Source organism: Leopardus geoffroyi, chromosome D2 (assembly GCF_018350155.1).
Source record: "Leopardus geoffroyi isolate Oge1 chromosome D2, O.geoffroyi_Oge1_pat1.0, whole genome shotgun sequence".
Lineage (NCBI taxonomy): Eukaryota > Metazoa > Chordata > Mammalia > Carnivora > Felidae > Leopardus > Leopardus geoffroyi.
This window is the reverse complement of record NC_059334.1, coordinates 35204523-35227919: the sequence shown is the minus strand read 5'-3', so window position 1 is coordinate 35227919 and position 23397 is coordinate 35204523. Positions and strand designations below refer to the sequence as shown.

General features: G+C 33.5%; 1 protein-coding gene and 1 non-coding gene across 5 annotated transcripts in view; both read right to left on the bottom strand.

Annotated features, from left to right (window-relative positions):
- Positions 1-23397, bottom strand: part of ADK (adenosine kinase) — a 529136-nt gene that overhangs the window by 371026 nt on the left and 134713 nt on the right. The window lies entirely within an intron of this gene.
- On the bottom strand, positions 19514-19629 carry LOC123577629. The gene has a single exon (XR_006701971.1). It is a non-coding gene; the product is annotated as a U5 spliceosomal RNA (small nuclear RNA).

Here is a 23397-nt window from a genome sequence, read left to right as displayed (position 1 = left end):
ACTATTAATAGAAATAAATGTGGGAAGGTATATTACAAAGAGATTCACCTTTTCAGAAACAGTAATTGTACTAAGTACAACATGAGCAGATAAGTTATGGGAAGGTCAGTAACTGAAAATTTTAGTGGAACAGAATTAACTGATGCTATAACTGAAAAGAGAGCAGCTAGTTTTGCTGATTATTAAAGTGTACTCATTGTTTCCTAAGACTTCCAACTAGTTTGCACTTTTTTAAAAAGTTTTTTAATGTTTATTCATTTTTGAGACAGAGAAAGACAAAGTGCAAACGAGGGAGGGGCAGAGACAGAGAGAGAAACATAGAATCTGAAGCAGGCTCCAGGTTCTGAGCTGGACAACACAGAGCCTGATGCAGGGCTCGAATTCATGAACCGTGATATCATGACCTAAGCCGAAGTCTGACACTTAACTTACTGAACCACCCAGGAGCCCCAACTAGTTTCCACTTTGTAAAATGAGGAACAAACAGTAACTGATGTTTCAATGAATTTTAAGAGGTAGATTAATAACAGCATAAATACATACAAGTCTCACACAATATATACAATGCAATAACCGCGCTCTGCTTAGAAAATTTAGCGCTCACAACTAAAGAATACCCACTACACAAGAGTAAAGAAAATCAGGGGTGTGAAAGGTAAGGAGGACAATCTTTTTTAGAAGGTGATAATGAAACAGTGTATATTCACTATACCTTAGAAAAACAATCCCAGGACTCTTAATACCACTATGATCCATACATTTAAAATCTAATGAGGGGCGCATGGGTGGCTCAGTTGCTTAAGTATCTGACTTTGGTTCAGGTCATGAATTCTCTTTCGTGAGTTCAAGCCCCGCGTCAGGCTCTGTGCCGACAGCTCAGAAACTGGAGCCTGCTTTGGATTCTGTGCCCCCCTCTCTCTCTCTGCCCCTCCCCCACTTGCACTCTGTCTCTCTCTCTCAAAATTAAATGTTAAAAAAAAAAAAAAAAATCTAATGAAAAAGACTTACTTCCGTAACCTAAGGATCAAAATGCTCCAGTTCAATTTGGAAGATTCAAAAAAAGCTTCAAAATCTAGGGTATTTTGATTTCCTATCTTCTTCATTCAGTTTTTAGGTTAAGAAACTTCTTTCAAATAACTTTTTTTAAGCCTAATCAAATAACCCAGGCAATACTGTAAGTTGGCAAGACCAATGGCAAAATTATATAAATGTGAGAAACTTAATAGGAAATTTTTGAAATATAAATTTTTTATTTTCTGACATTCCTGAAAAGGTGACTTATTTTGTTACTAAGCTATTATATTCTTCATATTATATAACATTAATTCCTGACAAGTCTGACAACCTATTATTAGTCTGAATAGTGAGTCTTGCATAGTGAGTCTAGCAAATAAGGGTACCAAAGCCTTGTTCATAATTTCTGACTTAAATATGATTGACCTAATATTTCAAAATATACTTATTGTTATAGAAGACTTTTCAATATTTATTATAAATATTAACTTTCCAAAGGATATAATATCCCAAATATATATTAAAAACTTTCAAAACTCATTAATGAGGAAAAAATCCAATAAAATGGCAAAAAATTAATAGCAACATTTCCAAAGAAAAGATACAGATGACAAATAAGCATAGATTTTAATATCACTGGTCATTAAAGAAAATCCAACTTAAAACTATAAGGAAATACATCTATTAGAATGACTTAAAAAAAGTGGCAATATTAAATGCTGATGAGGATGTACAGCAACTGAAACTTTCATAAATCGCTGATGGAAATAAAAAACGACACACCCTCCTTAGAAAACAATTTGGAAATTTCTTAGGAAATTACACATACAGTCACCAGACAACTCAGATACATGACTATTTAGAATAGCTTTATTTATTTATAATCACCAAACACTTAAAACAACCCAAATGCCTATCAAGTAGTGAATGGACAAATTGTGGTATATCCATGTAAGGCAAGCTCATCAAGTAATACAAACAAATAATACATTCAAGAACATAGGTGAATCTCAAAATATGCTATGTGAAAGAAGCCAGGCATAAAAGGGCTACAATACAGTATGATTCCATTTATTTGACATTCTGGATATGGCAAATATATAGGCAATTTAAATAAGAATAATACACTATCTAGAAAAAAAGAGGAAATTCCAAAAGTCTCTCTCTTTCTGCATGTATGTATACGCATATATACATATCACCTACCTACACAGAAAGACATACACAGGGACACTCATAGATACATGTGAAACACATTTGAAACTCAAAACAAGCCTATGAGACAAGTAAGACGAATTCAAATATCCCAATTTTCTAAGACTCAGATTTAGACTCTTAGTGACTTGCTTTTTAAACTTTTGATTTGGAAATAACTTCGAACTATGGAAACACTAAAGAATAATACAGAGAATACCTATATACCTTTTACCAAGATTCATCAGTTTTTAACAATTTTTAATTTTTCTTTTTCTCTATAGATACATATTTAGTTTTCACAAATCATTTAAAAAGACTGTATAAAATGCACTTTTATTATTTATAATATCACAGTGAAAACCTCCTAAGAAGTTGAAGTTTGTATCTGTGAAATAATTTGATTTTATGAGTTCATATGGATATCTCCAATTCCAATCTAACACAATTCAAAGCCATGGTCTTCTCCCATTCTTTGTTATCTTTTTCCCCATTATGTATCTCTCTTCTTCTCCAGATAGATCCTTGGCTCTGAGGTCCAGGATAGAATTCAGCACTTATACTGGACAAGCCCCTTAAAGGGCAAAAAATAGAAATCTAGGGGCACCTGGGTGGCTCAGTTCGTTCAGCGTCCATCTTAGGCTCAGGTCATGATCTCATGGTCTGTGGGTTCAAACATTGCATCAGACTCTGTGCTGACAGCTCAGAGCCTGGAGCATGCTTCAGATTCTGTGTCTCCTTCTCTCTCTGCCCCTCCCCAACTCACACTCTGTGTCTCTCTCTCAAAAATAAGCATTAAAAATTAAAAAGAGAAATCTAACTGGAAAGGACTGGGGATGGTGCACTGGTAAGAGGGCCTGCTTAATTCTGCTCTAAGTCCAAAGCAACAACAGTCTGGGACCTGTGTCTGGGCTTTTTCTTTTCAGGAATGATTGTGTCTGTTTTGAACTACATTCTCCACATCCCTCTCTTCTGTTTCACAGTCTCTTAAGCACCCCCTCCCCAAATCCCTGCTCTCCAAAGGTGCACACCTATAGAAGCAATAAGAGCTCTACTGAAATATGATGTTTCTTCCTCTACTTATAAGAAATTAGATTTCTAGTATATTCTGTCTCTCAGCAATTCTGAAGGTGCAGGTTATATGTGATTCTATTTGTATCCTTTGTTTTAAGGATGAAGAAATTCAGAGTCATTATCCTCCAAGCCTATTTTAAGTGACTTTTGATGGATTTCTCACAATTGTTAAGTGGCGCATGCAGGATTAGGAGATCCATCCAATATAATTAAGAAAATAATACAATCACATACGATAAAAATAAGAATATTTAGAATAAAACTCCTTATGGCCCAAAACTGAATGAATTTCTTTTTTTTTATTTTTTAATTTTTTTTTTCAACGTTTATTTATTTTTGGGACAGAGAGAGACAGAGCATGAACGGGGGAGGGGCAGAGAGAGAGGGAGACACAGAATCAGAAACAGGCTCCAGGCTCTGAGCCATCAGCCCAGAGCCTGACGCGGGGCTCGAACTCACGGACCGCGAGATCGTGACCTGGCTGAAGTCGGACGCTTAACCGACTGCGCCACCCAGGCGCCCCGTGAATGAATTTCTTTTTAATTAAAGGTAGCTGTGGCTTATTTTTTTTCCTTTTAAAAAAATGTTTGTTTATTTATTTATTTTGAGAGTAAGAATCCTTAGCAGGCTCTGTGCTGTCAGCACAGAGCACAAGGCAGGGCTCAAACTTACCAACAGTGAGATGATGACCTTAGCCAAAATCAAGAGTTAGACACCTAAACAAATGAGTCACCCAAGTGCCCATGGTTTAATTATTTTTAAGATGCATCCAAAAGAAGCATTCTATAAAGCCAGAAAAACAAAAGAAAATGAAAATGATGACAAAGGAAAAAGGGAGAGAGAAATTAACAGAAATAGCTCTTTAAATTTTGATGTGCAATTGTTTTCTAGCTATCTGATATGAAGCAAATACTACGTGAAATGTGAAAGATTACTATACCCTGTAACTTGTACCAGTCATTCTTATATGGAAAAAACTGTCCTTATAAATAAGATATGGTAAGAATTGGTAAGATATGATAAGATATGGTAAGAAAATGTCCACAAAAGCACCCTTTACAACTTCTAGTTCTAACTTAGTGTAACTGCTTCCCACTTTCACAGTAACTAAAGCTTCTTTTTACCTTCCCCTGGGAGGAAAAAAAAAGAGAAATCAGCATACATCAGGAGGTAAAGATCTCACAATGTGTTATCACCATTGCATAGAAACAAACATCAACAGTTTTGAACATTTCATAGAGAAAGTAAAGTAAGACAAGTAAAATCTTTACGGCAAAACTCAAAAAAGTTTAACTTCCTTAAGAAAGCATTCATAACTTCCAACTAGGGTTTTTGATGTTCTTTCCTAAACTTCTCATCTAAACAAATAATAAATGAAAAAAAAATCAGTAATTCTAAACAGATTATACTTATTAAGACCAAATGTTAATAGAATAATGCAAGGAGGGAAATCCATAGGCAAATTGTAAGATTCAAAGCTTTGAAACCTTTTACCACAAATGTTTAGTAAGGTTGAAAAAAATTTGCTTAAATGTCAGTTTGATAAAAGCCAAAGGGACATTTCTCACATGTGTTTATATTTAACCATATTTTTAAAGATGGAAAAGTAACAGTCAAAACTAGGGTTTCAAAACTAGGGTTAAGCTATTAGTTCATATGAATTGTAATTTAAAGGTATTTCTCTAAGCTCTAATTTTATTTTCTTTGATAAGAAAACACTTTTAACCATGTGTTGCTTAGGTAAACCTTTATTCAATACTAAAAAGTTTAAAGGTTTAAAGGTTTAATTCTGTTCATTTATAGGTCTGAAAGGTTTTTTTTTTTTTTTTGCATGTTAAGATAATCAAATATACCTTTGAAAGCACTTTGTATATAATTACAATAAAATGAATTATTCCTAAATTCAGATGCATGATATGTGTATTTGGTTTCTACCCATTATAAAAACACAACAAAATTTGACTAAACCAATTTACAATTTCCATTAAATAGTAAAACTGTTTGACAGTTTTAAACCATACCAAAAAAAGCCATATGAGAAAAGGAGAAATAGTGCGGGACAATGGTTCTCAAAACGAAACATGCAGCTTCCTGGTAAACCTATAGTGCCAGCCATATGCCCACAGGCAGTTCCAAAATACAAATTATACTTTTTACCTCCTGTATTGGTTTGGTTCATCTGTTATTTCTATCACAGAATCCATGGTTTATAAGGGGGCCTTAGTTTCGCTGATCATAGAAAAATTCTAGAAACATATGTAACAGATACAAAGGGAAAGTATTCAAGCAATAATTAATCATTTTTCTCTACCAAACTTTAGAAAAATATCACTCATCAGGAACACTCAAACACTTAAATCTCTTATCAAAACAGAACATATGGAACTTCTGATTCTGAATAGCATATAGCAGGTCACAGCCAACATTCATACTGACAACAATCTGAAAAGTCATATAAATTATAAATCATTAAAGGTACCAAAGAGCTATAGAAGGATCAAATGAATAAATTTCCAAGGAAGTGGGGACTGTTCAGAGGGTAGGCTAGAACTGGCAGATGATTATCCGACCTGGCTAAATTTGTAGTCAGTAGCATGGGGCTAGAGAGAGAAAATTTGACATTTTGGGGACCTCAAACACACAGCTGGTTTGTCCCATAACACATTTGCTGAATTCTGAAACTGGTAAGCTAAGAAGGTTAACCAAAATCACTTGAAAAGCAGAAAGATCTCTCAGCCTGGCAGGGCTTAAAAAACAAAGACAGGAACAGAAAAGGAACTAAAAACATAACAGGCAAAAATGAAATCCTAGAAGGCATGGAGAATAAAATCTAAAGATAACACAGACACTTTTTCCCTGGGGACTGGGAGAGGACATCTATCTATACTGGTTATATCTAAAGGCTGAAAATTCAGACTGTGGGCTTAACAGAACACTAGGGTGGGGGTGGAGAGCAAGGGAGTAAAAAAAGATAGGGATTTCAGACACTATTAGTACTAAAGTGATAAAATTGGAAATTGAGGACCTAAAATAAAAGGTCAGCTTCCCACTTGAGATATTTGCCAAACACTGAAGTGGATCAGGCTGGAGGATAAAGAAGCTGGAAATCTCTGAGAGCACTTCTGATGCTATGTTTCAGAGCTGATGAGACAAAGACCCAGTGGCCTCAATTAAAAGTCCAAGAGGATCAAGCTCTAGAAACAGAGGTAAACAAGGTAGACTGAACCTATCAAAACTGAAAATCAACTTTGATCTAGCTTAATCCTTGGTTTTGTTAAGGCAATCAGCTCTCCCATCACTCCATATCAGTCCCAAAGAGGAAAGGGCAAACACTGGTAGATAATACAATCTAAAGGATCTACATTTCTTACATAAATAATAAACAACTAATAGTTATGCAAAGAGGCAAAATAATTTGCCTAAAAACAAAAGGAAACAACAAGAGAAAAGTTTCAGAAATAATACAGACACTGGAAATAAAAGGACTTCAAAATAACTATGATTAGTATTTTCAAGGAAACAAGGAAAGAACTTGATAAAACTTGATAAACTAGATAAAAGAATAGAGAATTACAACAGAGAATTAAATATATAAAGAAAACAATATAATAAACATCTAGAACTTAATTTGATATAGTTTAAAAATTCATTGAATAAGTTTAACATTTAATGCAATCCCTATCAAAATACCAACAGCATTTTTCACAGAACCAGAATAAACAATCTTAAAATTTGTATGGAACCACAAAAGACCCTGAATAGCCAAAGCAATCTTGAAAAAGAAAACCAAATCTGGAGGCATCACAATTCTGGACTTCAAGCTGTATTACAAAGCTGTAGTAATCAAAACTATATGGTATTGGCACAAAAATAGACACACGGGGCAAAGAAACAATAGAAAACCCAGAAATGAACCCACAACTATATGGTCAATTAATATTTGACAAAGCAGGAAAGAATAACCAATGAAAAAAAGACATTCTCTTCAACAACTGGTGTTGGGAAACTGGACAGCAACATGCAAAAGAATGAAGCTGGACCACTTTCTTACACCAAATACAAAAATAAATTCAAAATGGGTGAAAGACCAAAATGTGAGATCTGAACCCATAAAAATCCTAGAGGAGAACACAGGCAATAATCTCTTTTGACATCAGCTGTAGCAACTTCTTTCTAGATATGTCTCCTGAAGCAAGGGAAATAAAAGCAAAAATAAACTATTGAGACTATATCAAAATAAAAATATTCTTCACAGCAAAGGAAACAATCAACAAAACTAAAAGGCAACCTACAGAATGGGAGAAGATATTTGCAAATGACTTATCCAATAATATCCAACATACATAAAGAACTCATAAAACTCAACACCCAAGGCATTGGGTGGCTCAGTTGGTTGAACATCCGATTCTTGTTTTAGGCTCAGATCATATCTCACAGTTTGTGGGGTCAGGTCTCCATGTTGGGCACTGTGCTGACAGCATGGAGCCTGCTTGGGAAATACCTATCACTCTCTCTCTCTCTCTCTCCTTCTCTCCCACTTGCACTGGTGCACACACGCTCTTTTTCTTAAAAAAGAAAAACTCAACACCCAAAAAACGATTAATCCAATGAAAAAATGGGCAGAAGACATGAACAGAGATTTCTCCAAAGAAGATATACAAATGGCCAACAGACACCTGAAAAGATGCTCACTATCACCATCAGGAAAGTGCAAATCAAAACTACAATGAGGTATCACCTCACACCTGTGAGAATGGCTAAAATCAAAAACACAAGAAACAACAGGTGTTGGCAAGGATGTGGAGAAAAAGGAACCCTCTTGTACTGCTGGTGGGAATGCAAACTGGTGCAGCCACTCTGGAAAACAGTATGGAAATTCCTCAAAAAATTAAAAATAGAACTACCATATGATCCAGAAAATGCACTACCCAAAGAATACAAAGACATTAATTCCAAATGAGACATGCACCCCTATGTTTATAGCAGCATTATCTACAACAGCCAAATCATGGCGGCAGTCCACAGGTCCATCAATTGATGAATGGATAAAGATGTGGTACATATGTATGTATGTGTGTGTGTACACACACACATATGTATTCAATGGAATATTATTGAGTTATAAAAAAGAATGAAATCTTGACATTTGCAATGACATGAATGGAGCTAAAGAGTATAATGCTAAACAAATAAATCAGAGAAAGACAAATTCTTATGATTTCACTCATATGTGGAATTTAAGAAACAAAACAAATGAGCAAAGGGGAAAGGGAGAGAAACAAACCAAGAAACAGACTCTTAATTATAGAGAACAAACTGATGGTTACCACAAGGGTGTGGGTAAGGGGGGATGGGTGAAACAGATGATAGGGATTAAGGAATGCACTTGTCATAATGAGCACTGGGTGATGTATGGAATTGCTGAATCAGTATATTGTAGACCTGAAACTAATATAACACTGTATGTTAACTGTAATTAAAATTAAAACTTTAAAAAGACAGAATTCATGAATAAGTTTAAATTTAAACTATTCTCTCTGAATCTTCCTCCTACTTAGCCACAGACATGTTATCAGTCACAGAAGGATGTGGAACAACTGGGAAAATAAAGCCCCGGTTCTCTGGCTAGAGAACCAAAGAGAAGAATTCCAGGGAACCACAAAGAACTAGGGCTCTTAACACATCTGGAAAATACAAAAGACTAATCAAAGAAATAGAAGATATAAAAAAATCTAAGAAAAATTTCAGTAATTGAAATTTTAAAGCTCACAAGATGGGCTCAATAGCAAAATGAAGAAGACAGAATTAAGACTCAGTACACTTGAAGACAGATTAATAAACATATTCCAGTCTGAACAACAGAGAGAAAAATTATTTTTAAAAAATGATTAAAGACTCAGACATCTATGAGATATTATTAAAACATCTAAAGTTTATGTCAGCAGAGTACCAGATGAAGAGAGAAAAATACAGTGTAGAAGAAAATTTTCAAAAATATAAGAGTCTACAACTTTCCAAATTTGATTAAAGACACACTCCTACAGGCTCAAAAAGTTCAGAAAGCCCAAACAGTATAAACTCATGGAAATCCATGCCCAGACAAATGAGAAGAATCCAGAGAGTGGAACTGGGTGGAATATCAATATTTAAGAGGAAAAGGACCAACAGAGAGGAAGGGAAGCACTGACCTACCAAAGGGGGCAGAGAGAGTGCCCAGAGAGAGAAAGATATCTAGAAGGAAGGAAGAAGTATCCAGCAGAGTCAAATTCCTTACTAAAGAACATTAAAGGCAAATCTGATATCAATATGATCCAAAAAAGGATTTCATATTTCAAGTCATCAGGGTAGGCAGCATTCCTTACTGGTTTAGAGCAAAGGTTCTGGTGTCAGACAGACCTGGCTTTAATTTCATGTTCATCTAATTATGACATAGCACAAGTAACCTAAATTCCCTGAGATTAGGTTTCCTCATTTGTAAAACATGGTATTGAAGACCATATCTGTCTTTGCATTCTACCATATTTAAGTATAGTACCTAACAGATATTAGGTACATACATGCCAAAAAAGTTGATAAACAAAAGAATGTTTGGCTGGATAGAAGAACTACGGAAGGATTAAATGACCATCTTCTTACTATTGCTGTTGCTATTGGATTTTTATGAAAGTACAGACGATCAATCTGTACACATTTTAACAAAATTAAGTTTTTCTTGAGCATTTTTAAAAAACTTTGACATTGATTTGAATTTTCCCTCTATCTTAGATACCTACTGGACACTAAATAAAAACTTATGGCAAAAGAACTTTAAAAAAAAATAAGAATGTAGAAAATTGTTATTAGGGAAACATTTAACTATAAGACAGATTTTAGATTAATAAGTAGACATTATGTTATCTAGTGAGAAAAAACAAAATCAAATTATTTGTGAACTGAGATTAGATTAGGGTGTTCTGAGTTGCTCCTCCTACACCAGGCTCAGAATGAAAAAAAAGTGTGTGTGTCCATGTGTGTGTCTGTGTATGCACGTGCAGTGTACTATTTCACTCTTTCACGTCATTTAGTAACTCCTTATCTTTCTTTCAATTAATATAAAACGTTACCACTCTGTTGTGAATACTATATCAGTGCCTTAAACATAAACAGTTAATGAATGATACCAACTATCTATGTAACTGGGGAGGAATAACTTGCTGATTTTGCAGAGAATGTTCAATCTGGATACCATCTAAAAAACACACAAATAATTGACACCTTTACAATTTTAAATTCAAACTTCTCAACATCCTGGAAAATATCTGATGCATAACAGTCTCAATCCCTACTTCATTAAATAATGAAAAATAAAATCTATTGCATATCCAAAGGTTACATACTAACCACATAACATCAATGTTGATTCAAAAGCACATATAGCACACAATATTACTTTTTATATTACTGTAAATGAAATTCTCAATTTGGTATTACTTTTTAAAAGTAAAGTTTTGAAAATTTATCAGTATAGAAGTTTTATCTTATGCATGCCTTTGCAGCAAAAGACATTAAAACCAATATGAAAAGTGTTTAGATACTAAAGAGATGTTTTCTTTCATCTTCGAACACTACAAACAGAGATTCCAATAAAGAAAACCACAACTTTGCTGAAGTTTAAAACATCTGGGGAGTATCTTAAGATATTCATTCTTAAGAGCTCCATGTTAAAGAACAGCCTGAAGGGTAGATGATAAATCTGCTCTAAAAGTGGAAGTGTGTTTTTAATCCCACTGAATATAAACAGACTCTTAAAAAAAAAAGAAGAAGAAAAAAGAACTCTAATTCGAAAGCAACGTGCCAAGAGACAAAAATGCTCCATAAAAGGAAACTTTAAAAATAAACACTAGAGCTCAATTATAAAACAAAAAGAACTTAATTATTAAATAATCATGAGAATATAATGATTTTAGGATATTAGCAACCAGAAAGTAACTGTCAATAAACCTTTGTAATTGCTAACTGAAGAATACTGGGTGATGGGTTCAGATTACAAACATTCTTTTGTAAAAGATGTTTCTCCAGCTATGAATTCTCATATGATAACAATAAACTCCCAGAAAGCTAATGTAAGAAATAAATGGGATAATTTATATTTTTAAAAACTGAAGATGTATCTTTCTTTTACATCAAGTTAATATTAATGCAAAAGTTATTTCATAAACTTTGCATTTATAAATACACGATATAGAATGTATCAAGACATGATACATGAGATCCTAAAACTCATATATATTTTTTTAAAGTAAGCTCTACACCCACCATGGGACTTGAACTCGTGACCCCAAGATCAAGAGTTGTATGTTCTACCAACTAAGCCAGTCAGGTGCCCCTAAAACTCATAATTTTTTTACAGAATTTACAATAAAACTGTCCATAAAGCTTATTAACTGAAGAGAGTATTCAGACTATTTTTAAAACAACCACCAACACTGGACTCAATACAATGTGGAATATATTCTTTTCAGTACATACTGAATTTCAAAAGTAAAAACTTCAAACATCCACCAATTTGGAAGCAAAAGCAAACAAAAGCAAGGTGAAATGACAAAACCCTGGGTTCCACAGTTATTTAGCTACTACAGAAAGAGTGTTACAGTATACCCTACAGGCTATACTGATATATAATTTATAAGTAAATCTGTTTCCCAATTTCAAAGTATGCAATTTAAATATATATTATATTGATAATAAACCAGATTTGAACATTTTTAGTATTTTATAAATGCAAGAACTCTAAAATGAAAATAAAGGACAATTAATCTAATGTAGAACTGATATCTAATTAGACATAATATTCTTTCTGGACAAGAGGGGAGGTCAGAAAGCTTTCTCTATAAAAGGCCAGGTAGTAAATATTTTAGACTTTGTGGGTAAAAAGAAAAACTCAAGGATATTTTTTAGGTGGTTGGAAAACGAGATTAGCAAATTTCCAAAAGTACTTTTGCTGATAAAATTAAAAATATAATTGAGTAGTGTTTTGTTTTTTGCTTGTCAGTTTGTTTTGTAATTCAGTCTACTAATAAAAAGAATATAATTCTTTTGGGGAGAATAACATTTCATTTAATTGGTGTTCAAAGTTACCGTTCCCTATCATCAAAAATGACTGCAAATGTTCATCTGTTAACATTGATCTATTATGAGATTTTACATATTTCAATTTTGAAGAAGTCTTTTCACATAAATAGATTCTGCCAAATATTGATACCAATCCACAAGCATATGATTTTTATTGAATATATTCATCACATAGAAGGCATTTATAAAATTCTATTACAGGAGTCTCTTGATATTTGCCTTTTAGCATGTCACTACCTTATAGATTAATCACTTCCAACTCAAAATTAGACGAAGGGTCGTCAACTGCGTTGTTAAAGGATTTAAAATAAGGAAGCATCCGTTGCACTGCCATCAAGGTCTGAAAAATACTCCTGGAACTATTGTTTCAGCCTGAAAAATATATCTGCTATAAAGAGTGTAAGAATAGAGATATTACTTCTTGTTTTAACTTCTGACAGAATGAGACATACATAAAGTAGCTTGACATTTGTCACAATTCAAACTACAGTAGTTGCTGTCAAATGACTACCATGGTTAAATTTCAAATGTAAGAGCTATATAGGCCTCACAATTAAGAAACAATATCAGTATCATTAAGAAACAATATAAAGACTGAAATAAAAGTTAATTTTCAAAGCCATTCCATGTGCTACAATAATTAGTTAATGGAGCGTCTTATCTAGAAAACTCTGAATCTATATTCTTAACTCAAAATAACTGTAGTAATCAAATGGCAGGGCAAGTCAAATAGCTCAAATTTCAGGCAGAAATTTATGGAACTATCTCTTCATGAGATCAAATGAAGTTCACTGTTAATACTACTAGTTCAATAATAAATGAGAGATTCAAATATTTTACAAAATTTTGTGATTACAATAATACAATGAATAACCACAGGCTTTAAAAACCTTACATTTTCACAAACTTTATAAATATCTTACTTAACTCTTTTTTTTTGTTCCATACGTATTTTGTTTCATATGTAACACATCTTAACAGATTATACTTTCAGACATACTGAAATAGTGTTTTCTTAATTTTTTTGAAAATATTCTTGCCTACAGTTGTTTGATACAGACTTTTCATGAAGGCTAATTAATTGTCCAGTCACTTGAAACTCAGTATCACTTCTGTGAATTAAAAAAAAACAACTGATTACTGTCAGTAAATATCTGATGACTCACCAAAAACTAAGGAAAACCACTCAAAATCATTCTTTTTCTTTAATTGACTACTGATGTTGCTACCAATGTCCTCAACTGTTAAAGCAACTATTGTCACCAAAAAACTGACAGTCTTAAATTTATTTTCTCTAAACACATTTCTTTGGCTAATACAACAAAACACAGTTTAATTCACTCAACACTGGTAAATGGCTCTCACTGTTTAGCTAAGAAATTATATACTCCCAAACCTTACTTTGGGTGCAACCTCATTTTGATTTTTTGTTTGTATGTGTGAAAAACCTCTGCTGTGATAAGCTATTATACTTTAAATTTTCTAACTTGTATAAGAATTGCTTTCCTTGAGTTTGGAATACTGTAAGTGCTTAGCCTGGTAATGGCAATGTATGCAATAGTCTTTTAATAGAGCTTAATAAACACAATGTCTCATCATCTAATTTAATAAAATAACCCATAGTTCACTATCCTGTAAAAATGGGATTCAAAGTCCCCTTTTCTCTTTTTCTTGTTTTGACATGATAGGTATGTACTAGAAATAGAAAATAAAGTGTTATGCCACAGTAACAAATGTGACACTTAAAACACTGTTGAATTACTTTATCACTGGGATGTTAGTATGCCAAGCAGCAGTGTGAAACAATGAGAATACCACGTCAAATCTTTGCTGTAACTATTCATCCCTGCTGTAGGGGTGGGAAAGCAGCCATAGACAATACATAAATGAATGAGCATGAGTATCTTCTAGTAAGATAGAACTTTAATTATGGACAGTGAAATTTAAATTTCATATAACTTTCACATCATAAAATATTATTCTTCTTTTTACCAGTCATTAAAAATATATAAAAACCATTCTTAGCTTACAGACCACAAAAACAAGTGGTGGGACAAATCTGGCCCATCCCTGCTTTAAACAAGTCACTTATTCTCTTGGGCTCAGCTCACTCTTCTGTCACATGTAAATAATATAATGATTGTTGTACCTATCTACCACAGAGGAAAATGAAAAGGATCATCAAACATACGTGAACAGGTTCTAAAACTATAAAACAATGAGTATCAACTAATTCTATTTTGCATTCACAAAATATTGATTGCACAACATTCAATGTACTTATGCAGGCAGTCAATCCAATTCCATAAAGATAAAAAACAAACACTAAGCATTTACCTGCAAAACAAACAAGCACTTCAGAAAGTCACTATGGATACAAAAAAAACACTTTACCCACAAACTCTTTTAATAAATGTTTTATTTCAGCAACCAGTCTTATTTGGGACTTCCTCCATACAGCCAGCAAGTACACTCTCTCTCTTTTTGGTAGCTTCATAGTTTTCCATTGTATAGCTACAACTTAATCTCTACAATAAACATTTAGGTTTTGTCTAATTTTGTTTGCTTTTACAGGTAATATAAAAACAGGGGTGCCTGAGTGGCTCAGTCGGTTAAGCGTCTGACTTCAGTTTAGGTCATGATCTCATAGTTTGTGGGTTCGAGCCCCGTGTCGGGCTCTGTGCTGACAGTTCAGAACCTAGAGCCTGCTTTGGATTCTGTGTCTCCCTCTCTCTCTGCTCTTCCCTCATTCAAGCCTGGTCTCTCTCTCTCAACAATAATAAATAAAAGAAAAAAAAATTAAAAACAAATATCCTTACACATATACAGTTCATAGATCCAAGAGCATTTAAGACCTAAGATTTTGATAAATAATATTGATTTGATAAATATTGATACAATTTGATAAATTTGATAAATAAAATGATTCCTTCAAAAAGGGTGTGGTGACTTATAGTCCCACCATATTATGAAACTGCTTATTCCCTATAATCCTTGCCATATAAGAATTATCGTAACAGGTTTATTTTCATTCCTCCTATGATTGAGGGTGAACATACTTTCATATGTTTACACACCATTTTATTAACTTTTCTACCCAGCAACAGTTCACAGACATTGCTCATTATTAATATATAATTGTTGTTCTCATGGATTTCTAGAAGCTCTTTACATAGAAATATCTTGGACTGTGATGTAGTTGGCAATTATTTTTATCAGTTGGTAAACTCGCTTCTGACTTTATGCAAACTTTTTGTCATGTATTAAAAAATATTTTTAATATAGGCATTCATCCACTGCAAGAATGTAAAACCAAAAAGGAATTGCAAATTAAACCCAAAGACTGTAGAAAGAAGAAAATAAGAAAGAGCTGAATATGTAGAAAGAGAAAACAAACATGCTCTATAGGGAAACAACAAAGCCAAAGTTGGTTCTTTGAAAAGGCTAACAAAATTAATGAGCCACTCCCCTTGCAAAGAGGGAACAAATAACCATTAGAGAAATGCAAAAGGATACTTTTCTCCATAGACTATATAAATATTAAAAGGTCATAGAAAGATATTATGAACAAGAGTATGTCAATGCATTTTAACATTTAGACAAAAATGTACAAATACTTAATCAAGGCTGACATAAGAATAAGTGAAAAAATCTAAAAAGTCCTTCACTTTATTTATTTAGAGAAGAGAGAGAAGGTTCATGCAAGCAGGGGAGGGGCAAGGAGAGAAGGAGAGAATCTTTTTTTTTTTTAAAGAGGGAGAGACAGTAAGAGAGAGAGAGCACGAGCGTGGGAGGGGGGTAGGGGGGTAGAGAGAGAGAATCTTAAGCAGGCTCCATGCTCAGCACAGAGTCCAATGTAGGACTCAGTATCAGCATCATGAGATCATGACCTGAGCCGAAATCAAGAGTCAGACTCTTAACTAAATGAACCACCCAATCGCCCCAGTCTTTCACTTTTTTAATGCAATATTCCCAACAAAGAAAACTCAAGTCTCAATCACATTATCAGTGAATTGTGCCAAATATTTAAGGCATAGGCAAACCATAGGCACAATTGTACAGAGAGTTAAAAAGGACAGGAACACCAAAAAGAGTATCCCCATTAAAATGAAGACATCTATTCATGAAATGATATCATGAGGATAGGGAAAAGGCCAAGTCAGAGCTGGCATTTACCAACTAAAATAAGTCATAACCTGAATATACAGAGAATTTCTATTAACTGCTAAAAAAATATTAATAGAAAACTGGAAAAAATAACTTAAACTTGCAATTCACAAAGCAAGTGTATCTAAATGGTCAATATACAAATAAGAATATGCTTAACCTTATTAGTGGTCTGGTCAAGGAAATACAATTAAAACTATAATAAGATACCTCTAGTCACTCACCAACCAGTGTGGCTAAAACAAAAATTTTAAAGACTGAAAATACCAGTGGAACAAATGGAAACTTCAGTCCTGTTGATGGGAATATAAAACTTTGGAAATCTCTTTTGGTAGTATCTAGTAAAGTTTAAGACAAGCACACCCAGTGACCCAATATTTCCATTCCTATTTATAATTCCAACAGAAATGTGTGTACATGAACACCAAAAGACACATACAAAAATGTTCATTACTAGCATTGTTTGTAACAAAGCCAAACCCAAAACAACCCAAATACCCATCAACAGTAGAGTATAAAATTAAATTGAGACAGATTTGTACAGTGGAATTGGACAGAGAAAAGAAAATGAAGAAAGCACTACTATATGCAACAATGTGGATAAATCACACAAACCAAGATGAGCCAGAGAAGCCATAAACAAAAAAATATACACTATATGATTTCATTTATTTAAAGTTCAAAACAGCAAAGCTAATCTCTGGTGTTGTAAGTCAAGATAGTGGATACCTTTGGGGAAGGAGAGGGGCCAAGGGTGCTTCTGGGCTTCTGGCCAAGTTCTATTTCTAGAACTGGTTGGTAGTTAAACAAGTATGTTTACTTTGAGGTAATTCTTTCAGCTGTACACTTATGATTTGTATACTTCTTTTACGTGTGTTATACTTCAATTCATAAAAAGTTAATAAAAGAAGAATGAATGTTGAGTTTTGCAAATGCATTTTTAGCATCTATGAAAATAATCATTTAAAATCTCTCTAAAAATTAAATGGTAAAATCAAATCTGGGTCCAATCAAAGATTAAAACCACATAGTAAGTTAAACGGAATTTTAACATAAAGAATTATTAACTATGATAAAAAAAAGAAAGGTCCATATGGTATTCTAGGGCTGAATGAAAAGTACCCAAGGAAGGAAAAATTTATGAAGGATCAGACCTCTTTTGAGAAAGTGTGGGTCAGCCACCAGATAGTAGAGTTCATTGGTTTAGTTGGTCTGGGGTTACTAAGCAAACAACAGAAACCCTCTGGGAAGCAGTTGGAGAGCAGGGTAAAATCATATTAATAGATTCCCTAATTCTGAATTATCCTTTCATTTTGGAATAAACCCTACTTGTACTACTAGTCTCTTGATATATCACTGTATTTAGTTTATACTGCTCTTAATTTATCATTTGTGGCTCTTTGTATCTAGTAAAGTATTAAGAATGCATGTTTGTGTATTAATTTTGTAACTACCCACCAAGTAAATGTTGGTTTTTAATTATTTTTCACTTCTTCGTTTTACAAAAATACAGTACTTTCATCTGCAAATAGCATTTCCTTTCTTTACCATTTTTATACCTAACGTATTTTTATCAGAGTATTATGGTCTGACTTTTGTTTTTAAAAAGTCAACCTTGTCTGCTGGGCTGAGAATATGAGGAAAGCAGCCAAGGGTGGAAGGAGAGAAACTAGGTTAAGAGGCCATTGTAACAATTCAGGTAAAGCATAATGGTGGCACAAAGCATAGGACAGATGACTACAGCAGTGTAGATGGTAAGAAGTGATTAGATTCATGATATAGTTCAAAGGTGGTTCAGTACAATGTGTGAAGGACAGGATATGTGCTATAAGAAAAAGAGAAGTACCAAGAATACCTTTAAGGTTTGTAGTCTAAACAACCAGGACAGAGTTGCCATTAAGTGAAACAGAGAAGGCTGTAGGTGGAACAGGTTTGGGACAGTGGGGAAAATTAGGAGTTCAGCTTGGATTTGTTGAGTTTAGACTATAAAAAATCCAAGTGCATTCATTAAATAAATGCTGGAAGAACAAATCAGTCAATCTTTCAAACACTACTGATTCCCCAATACTCCAAAACTGCGATGAGTAAGGACACAAAGAATTATGCCATAACATACACTCTACTTCACTACAAAGAAATGATTCTGTGAGACCCACAAAAAGGATAGACTTCACAAAAGGAACTATCATTCCATGGCAGGAACTGGCCTATATAGCCTGACTGCCATGTATAAAAAGAACAAAAATGCAGGCTTTCCTAAGGCAGAACCAAAGGCCTAAATTCCCCTCCAGTATATTACACATGATCTTTGTTAAAAAAAAAAAAGAGTAAAGAACTGGTATTCTTGGTATAGCAGGCAACACTAAGCTCATAAGAGTTCTAGATAGAGACAAAGAAAGTGCAGAGAGAGAGGCAGACAGACAGATAGATGTTAAATGTTAAATAAATGTTATATAAATAAATAAATAAATAAATAAATAAATATTTAATAAATAAATAAATCTGAGAAAAAGGAAAAAAAAAATCCCATAGTTCATGGTGCTATTATAGTTCATGACTAGTGATATAGTCATTCAGTGCCCAAGAAAGACTTGGCAAGTTCACCTCAAAAAAGACAACTTGGGGGCGCCTGGGTGGCGCAGTCGGTTAAGCGTCCGACTTCAGCCAGGTCACGATCTCGCGGTCCGTGAGTTCGAGCCCCGCGTCGGGCTCTGGGCTGATGGCTCAGAGCCTGGAGCCTGTTTCCGATTCTGTGTCTCCCTCTCTCTCTGCCCCTCCCCTGTTCATGCTCTGTCTCTCTCTGTCCCAAAAATAAATAAAAACATGGAAAAAAAATTAAAAAAAAAAAAAGACAACTTGCTTCAAATACAAATTCTAAGATCTTCATATTTTTCAGTATGATATATATATATATATATATATATATATATATATATATATCTTATTATTAGTAAGCCCTGCAAGTGCAAGGCCTCAAAAAATTGGATAAACACTAAGAATCATTCCTCTCCAAGGAAATCTTTAGTAAAAAGCAAAACATTTATATGATCTGAAGAAAAAACAGAGTATCAGTATGATATATTTTTAATTATTCCATACTATCTCCTTTCATTCCTGCAAGAAAAGTCATGAGGAAAAACTATTGTATAGATAAGAAAAATGAAGTATGCAATCAGTGTGACATGTATAAAGGTAGCTAATATTAGAACTCGTATCTCTCATACCCCTTGCCAACTATCCACTCTCAAAGAATTTCTAATTTTGTAAAGGTGTAATACTAAATTAAATATGAGGTGGTAACAACAACAAAACCTATGAAAAATTTAGCACATTATCAAAATCCCAGTGATCTGTTCTGCAGAAAAGAAAAATCTACCTTAAAATTCATATGGAATCTCAAGAAATAGCCACCTTAAAATGCATACGGAATCTCAAGGGACCCCCAAATAGCCAAAATAAACTTCAAAAAGAAGAACAAAGTGAGAGGACTCACACGTCCTGATTTCAAAACTTACTATAAAGCTACAATAATCAAAACAGTGTGTACTGGCAAAAAGACATATAGACCAATGGGATGGTACAGAGAATCCAGAAATAAACCCTCACAAACATGGTTAAATGATTTTTGACAACGATGCAAAGACCATTCAGTGGGAAAACAGGGTTTTTCAACAATTGGTGCTGGGAAAACTGGATATTTACATGCAAAAGAATGAAAGTGGATCCATATCTAACACCATATAGAAAAAATTAATTCAAAATGGATTAAAAATCTAAATTTTAAGAGCTAAAACGATGAAACTCTTAGAAAAAAAACATAAGGCAAAAAGCTTTTTGGATTTGGCAATGATTTCTTGGATATGACACCAAAAGCATAGGCAATAACAAAAATAGACAAATTGGACTTCATGAAAATTAAAAACCTTTGTATATCAAAGACAGCATCAACAGAATAAAAAGGCAACCCACAGGATGGGAAAAAATCTTTATGAATCATTTATCTAATAAGGAAATAATATCCAGAATATATAGAGAACTCCTAAAATTCAACAACAATAAACAAACAGCCTGATTCAAAATTGGGCAAAGGACTTGAATAAACATGTCTCCAAAGAACATATACAAATAGCCAATAAGCACAAGGATAGATGTTCAACATCACTAGTCATCAGGAAAATGCAAATCAAAATTATTAGATAGTACCTCACACCCATTAGGAAGCCTACTATTGAAAAACTAGAAATAACAAGTGTTGGCAAGGAAATGGAGACATTAGAACCTTTATGCACAGTTGGTGGGAAAGTAAACTGGTATAGCCACTGTGAAAAAAGGTACAGTGGTTCCCTCAAAAATTAAAAATAGAATTATCATATGATCCAGCAATTTCACTTTTGGGTATATACACCAAAAAACTGAAAGCAAGGTCTCAAAGAGATATTTGTACATCCACATTCATAGCAGTATTATTCACAAAAGCTAAAACATGGAAGCCACTCAGGTGTTCACTGATGGATAAACAGATAAGCAAAATATGGTGTTCATGTACAATGCAATATTATTCAGCCTTAAAAAGGAAGGAATGCTGACATAGGCTACAACAGGGATGAACTTTAAGAATATTATACTAAGTAAACTAAGCCAGGCACCAAAAAGACAAATACTATATAATTCCATTTATAGTCGAAATCATAGAAAAAGCAAGTAGAATGGTGGTTGCCAGGGGATAGAGGAAAGAGGGGAAGAAGAGTGATAATTTAATGGGTATGGAGATTCAGCTATTTAAAAGAGTTATGAGATGGGTGGTGGTAATGGCTGCACAAGAGTATGAATGTATTTAATACCACTAAACCTACACTTAAAAATAGTTAAGATGGTAAATTTTATGTTATGTGTATTTTACCAAAATTAAAAAATGGGAAAAGTTAAACAAATATAAAAATACGTTTTTAAAAAATCAATACTTTAATAATTGCAATACTTTCCCCAGTTACTAAAAATTATCATTAAGATTTGACCATTGCTAGGTTCTTCAAAAAATAAAAAATAGAATTATCATATAATCCAGTAATTCCACTACTGGGTATTTATCCAAAGAACACAAAAACACTAATTTGAAAAGATATATGCACCCTTATGTTTATTGTAGCATTGTCTACAATAGCCAAATTATGGAAGCAACCCAATGTCCACTGACAGATGAACGACCACAGAAGATGTGATTATATATAATATAATGGAATATTGTTCAGTGATAAAAAGAATGAAATCTTGCCATTGGTAACAACGTGGATGGATCTAGAGGGTATAATGCTAAGTGAATAATAAGTCAGTCAGAGAAAGAGAAATACCATATGATTTCACTTATATGTGGAATTTAAGAAAAAAACAAATGAACAAAGAAAAAAAGAGACAAACCAAAAAAAACAATGGACTCTTAAATGTAGAGAACAAACTGATGGTTACCAGGGGGTAATGAGTGGATGGATAGGTAAAATAGATGAAGGGGATTAGGAGTACAGTTATTAAACTGATGAGCAGTGAATAATGTATAGAATTGTTGAATCACTATATTGTACACCTGCAACTAATAAAACACTGTGTGTTAACTATACTGGAATTAAAATTTTTAAATAAATTAATTTAAAAAAATATGCTAGCTTCCCACTTGCCTATAACTCCTAACAACCTACACGATGCTTTGGTAGAAAATGCTTTCTTTTTGTTGTATGTGACGTCAGGATTATTATTTGTTTTTATCAGCTGAAGATAATAATGAGCAAAATATTTCTATATCCTTGAGCACATATTTTACATACGGGCAATAAAATGTATTACAAAACAGTTTCCATTTTAAGTTTGTTATTTGGCAGAAAATCTCCCACAGTGTTTAACTTATTATTATTATTTGCTGCAGACTCTTCCTAAAAGCAAGAGGCAGCCCATTTTCTCCAGATGACTCATTAACAAAAGTCACAGTAGAATGAAGTGTTCCAACTTGAAATACCAATAGCTAAATATAACCTCTTTCACAACATTAGAAAATGCAGTGCCTCTCTTTAGTCTATAAGAGCAATCTTCAAGGGTCACCTTAACAAAACACATTTAGCACTTTAGGTGATCAGCAAGAAGAAAAGCCTGGAATGATGTATAATTTTTTAAAAAGAAAGCATTCAGCAAAAATGGGGAAAACTTTGTTAATCACAAAAAAATGAATTTTTTCTCCTTCTATAAGTAAAAACACATTTCTATCATAAAAGCATTTAAGGGGCGCCTGGGTGGCGCAGTCGGTTAAGCGTCCGACTTCAGCCAGGTCACGATCTCGCGGTCCGGGAGTTCAAGCCCTGCATCAGGCTCTGGGCTGATGGCTCAGAGCCTGGAGCCTGTTTCCGATTCTGTGTCTCCCTCTCTCTCTGCCCCTCCCCCGTTCATGCTCTGTCTCTCTCTGTCCCAAAAATAAATAAACGTTGAAAAAAAAAAAAAAAGAATTAAAAAAAAAAATAAAAGCATTTAATACCTTAGAATATGAACACTGGTCACAAATATTAAAATTTATCTACTCGTCCCTAGTGTAAACTGAAAGGCTTTTTCAGCCATTAAACAAATGAGAATCCTATCATAGATATTTCATTTGAGATTACTCTTTTGACAAAGAACAGTGATATACATTGTAAATCTTACAAAAATATTAAACCAAACTATTTTTTCTAGATATTTATCTTGCATAAGGTTTAAAATGTGAAAACGGTATCTGAAATTACTAATAAATACTGTTTAATTTTTCAAAAAAGCAATAAAAAAAAAAAACCTAGCACAAAACCAAGAAAACAAAGTAAAAAA